The sequence below is a fragment of the Cynara cardunculus genome (assembly GCF_001531365.2).
Source record: "Cynara cardunculus var. scolymus isolate 2C chromosome LG 5, CcrdV1, whole genome shotgun sequence".
Taxonomy (NCBI): Eukaryota; Viridiplantae; Streptophyta; class Magnoliopsida; order Asterales; family Asteraceae; genus Cynara; species Cynara cardunculus.
Genome location: NC_037532.1, coordinates 19,748,805 through 19,753,737, shown reverse-complemented (window position 1 = coordinate 19,753,737; position 4,933 = coordinate 19,748,805).

The window sequence follows — 4,933 nt, the reverse complement described above, 5'->3', positions numbered from 1 at the left end:
ATGCTTCTAAGAGTCTTTGTCTTGAACTTCTAGTTGATAAACAAGAGGAGCTCTGGACATCCAGAGGGCCTTTGGTTGGTCATATGTTTTGGTTGGCCTAGTCTTTTCATAAAGTCTTGCTTTTGGTTAGCCTTTAGTGGCTTTGTTTATGCTTGGCTTTGTTTATGTTTGGCTTTGCTCTTGTTGGTAAACTAGACAAGTTCCGGTCCTTAAGGAACCAGAGGGGCTCGGGGTGGTCTCGCACTGTATGATGCGAGGAGTTGAGGATCTTACATCAGTACGATACGATGAAATTTTATAAAATCCTATTTGAATGCAATACTTGAGTTACATTTTGTTCAAAGGTGGTATATATTTGCTTTAATTTCAAATATGAGTTTATAACATGTTTTGGTGATTTTCACCCTGTAACTGCAAAAAGGAAAATTCTCACTAAACCTCAAGGTCTAAGCCTCATTTTGTGCTTTAGAAATGTATATTACATGTCGAGCACTATCAAGGGATAAAGGCAAGGAGAAAATGTGAGATTCCCTATGTGTTTACATGGAATATGAGAAGAATATGTTATCTATTGATTTTGGAATACTTGTTATATATGCAAGTTATGTACAAGAATGTTAAGAAAAAATTGTTAGTAACTTTTGTAATGCAACTTCTTGTACTTTTGGGACTGAATGTGTAATTTTGTATTTTTTATTATATGAAATACATGGTTATATGTAAATATGGATGTTGGGTGTTATACGCATAGACACTCGTTTGCGGTTGCAGATCGTGTTTGCACTTTGGAGCTTACATCTATAGTAATTTGAGTCAGGGGATGATTTCTTGTCCATTTGTGTGTACAAGATTGTACACCAGTTTGATTATTCTGATCATCATACTCATTAGTTACAACTTGAATTTTTAAATATTTAGCATCAACTTCAAGTTGAAAAGACTCAGATTGAACAACTTCAGCAGGTTGAGCAATTTTAGATTGAGTCAATGCTTTAGCTTGAACAGTTTGAGTAACTTCGGGTTTAACAACTTCAAGTTAAACATCAGTTGATGTTGAAAAACCAGCTTCAGATGGTCCAGAAAGTTGAGTAACTTGCGGAATCAGAACCATTGAATTGTTAACGTTAGATGCATATGAATTTTCAAATTTTGCATACACATCCAAAGTTAAGTCAAATGTGTCTTGAAACAATGAATTTAAATTTGATTTCATAGAAGAATCAGAATTCATTGTCCTGTTTTCTAGTATAGGTTCCACACTGGCTTGTATAGAAGCTGAATGTTGTAGGTTGAGTCCTAAACTATGTTGTCCAGAAGTCGATGATTCATCAAATCGAACGCTGATGCTTTCAACTACAATATTGGTGCGTTTGATGTAGATTCTAAAGGCTTTTGACATGATAGAATATCTGAGAAAGTAACCTTCATCCGCTTTCTTATCAAACTTTTCAAGATTGTCTCTATCATTTAGAATGAAACATCTGCAACCAAATACATGAAAGAATTTCACATTAGGCTTACGTTGATTTATAATCTCATAAGCAGTTTTATTTAAACGTTTGACAATGATCGTTCAGTTTTATGTGAAGGAAGCAGTTGAAACAGGTTCAAAGCCCATAGTAAGCAAGCATTGTTCAAGCTGCTTCTACCAAAGTCCAGTTTCTCTTTTCAACAACTCTATTTTGTTGCGGAGTTCGAACAGATGAAAAATCCCAACTGAATGTAGAAAATTCTGAAGGGTCTCATTCTTGACTTCAATGTCATTGTCATTTCTGATTTTCTGCACAGGAAGTTGTAGAAGAACTTGAATACGTTTGATGAATGCAATTATCAGCTCAGGCGCATCAGACTTGGCTTTCCGAAATTCTAACCATGTATATCTAAAATATTCATTGAGCATTACCAATATATACTTTTTGCCTCCCATAGATTGAGTATGCATAGGCCCACACAAATCCATATGAATTATTTCTAGCGGAGATTTGCATGAAGACTCAATCTTTGCTTTATGGGAACTTCTTGTCATCTTTCCCATTTCGCATGTTGAGCACAAAATTTGAAAATTCTGATATTAAAATAAGAGCTTTTCAGAGTGATAATCTTTGATGTCTTCTTTTGACGCCATGTTCAGAGTAAAATAAGAGCTTTTCAACTCTTATATTAAAAAAAACAAATGGTCTGAAAACAAAAAAAGTCTTACGATTCAAACTTAAGAGGTCTTAAGTGGTTTTTTTTCAAAAAAACAAACAAGCCTAAGTTTTCTATTACGAATGTTTGCAAAATACTGATGCCTTTTTTTATTTATTTTGTGACAATTTAACTTTAGTCATAACCTAGGAGGATGAGGAGTACCACTTAAATAAATATAAAATTTAAAATACTTCATCCAATCTCAAAATATCTGTTCTATAATGAAAAATCCACATAATTTTAGAAATGTGTAATTATTATATTTTTTAATGACCTTAGGGACAATTTTACCGTTCATATCATAATTAAAGGTAGAATGAAAAACAAATACTTAGGTTGTATTTACTCACTTATCGAGGTAAGAGCTGATATATTTATCAAAACAAAACGACATCTTATCCAAATTTAGTGCTTGCCGTACATCTGATTAGAATAAGAGATGAGAGTAATAATCACCACAGTCAACATTGATATTTCCATGTTTTCTCTCTCTCTCTCAAGTCCACCCTGACCCATCTTTTCTTTTTAAATGTAAGACAATTTCATCTACTTCTGCACCTCAACGAATCGAAGAAAAAAGAAGAAAAATGCTTAGCATTGTCGAAAAGGTCAAGATCATCAAAACAAAAGATGGAATATGATGTTATTGGAAGAAACAATTTTTAAGAAAAGGTACGACGAGTCACAAGGTGAGAGATGAAGAGGGTGAAGATGATGGGTCCAACTAAAAGAAAAGAAGAAGTATTTATTGGGGATGGTGAATTATCATTTGATGGAGCACGGAAAGAAAAATAAAATTGTTAATTGCTTTAAATTTAAAAATTAAATGATAAAATATTTTTATTATAGACAAATATATTTAGGGACGATAAATATTTTAGGAATGAAGGAACAACCTATTTTATGAATATTTATGATGAATACTATTTATCATGAATGTCTGTTACAACATTCATCATGATTAATATACATTCCTATAAATTTTAGTATTCCTAAATGAACATCCATCTTCAATTATTAATATACTTTGATAAATTTAAAAAGGGTTAAATGCATGAAATAGCAACTTACTTTCATAAAATTTCTTATTATAGCATTATACTTTTGTTTTTCTTTATTACAACAATGTACTTTCAAATTATTTTCTATTAAGGCATTGTACTTTAAAAAATCTACCCATAATAACAATGAGTAACTTGTTACCTTTTGAACCGGTTAACCCTTTGATTTTTTTGCTTGTGTGGCTTTAATGTGGTGACGTGGATGCCACTTCATCTTGATGACTTAACTAAAATTAAAATAAAAACTTATTTCAAATTATTATTAGTGATTTTCATTTTTCATTGCTATGATCTAAAAAAACATTTAATTTTTTTTACTTTTTCTTATTAAGTTGCATTCAAATTAAATATTTTTTGAGTAAAATATTTATTAAATAAATATGAAACACCATTTTCGAGATATATTTTGTTTGTAAAAAAGGTAACTTTTCCTATTTTATGTTGTTCAAATAAATACATATCTTTTAAAGTTCTCTTTAAAATATTAACGACATAAATTGTTATCTACATTTTTTTAATATTGTGATATTAATAAATAATTCAAAAAAGTCTAATTAATTTAATATATTTATACGTCAAGTAAAAAGTTTTTGAATAAATATAATATATTATTTAAAAGATAATATTTTTTGGTAAAAAAATGAACAATTCTTATTTTTCTTTTTTCAAAAAACACATATTTTAAAAATGTTAGCGAGATAAGTTGTGTTCTACTAGTTTTATTGATATTGGTATATTAATGAATAATTTAGAATTTTGTTAATTCATTTAATACATTTATTAAATAACATGTAAAATATCTAAATATTAAAATAAAAAATACAATGTTTAATAAGAACTAGTAGATGCTATAATAAAATAATTTTGAAGGTACAATGATGTAGTAAGAAAGTCACATCACTATAGTACATGTGGACAGCCTACGTGGAAAATGAGGTGGCATGGAAACCTAGTATAATGAGTAAATTTAAAACAAAAGGTTACCTAATGCTATAATGGGTAAATTTTTCAAAATACAATGTTCTAATAAAAACTAGTTTGAAAGTACATTGCTGTAATAAGAAAAACTGAAAGTACAATGCTATAATAAAGAAATTTATGAAAGTAGATTGCTATTTTGTGCATTTTGTCCATTTAAAAATATATAAAATATTTAGTAAACAAAGGGTATACTTGTCTTTTTCTTTCAATCAATACCTAATACAAAATATTTAGTAACCAACAATTTTCGGTCAGTATTAATCCCAGTTAAATCATTTATTCCAATCAAACCTCTTACCACAATCGACACTTATCTATAAATTTTGGTAAACAACCTCTTCCTTTTAAAAATACACTTATTTTAAGACAAATTAAAATAGAAATCCTTCGCTTCCTTTGAAATAAAAATAAGGGAAAATTGCACCAAAATGGAACCAAAACCAATTTCAAAATTGTCATTAAGGGTCTCTATCAAACTTTTTGTTTATTTAAGGGTCTGGTGGACCTGTTAACCTGTTAATGTTGATATCATCCAAATCTTTTGCCAACTAAGATATTCCACGTCATATTAATTTTTTATTTTAAAACTAATATTCCATATCATATTTAAAATTGCAAAAAAATTATAGAAAAATAACTAAAATTCATTTTTTATATTATTGTAATAAAATCTATTTTTCATTCTAAATCTCGTTTAAAAA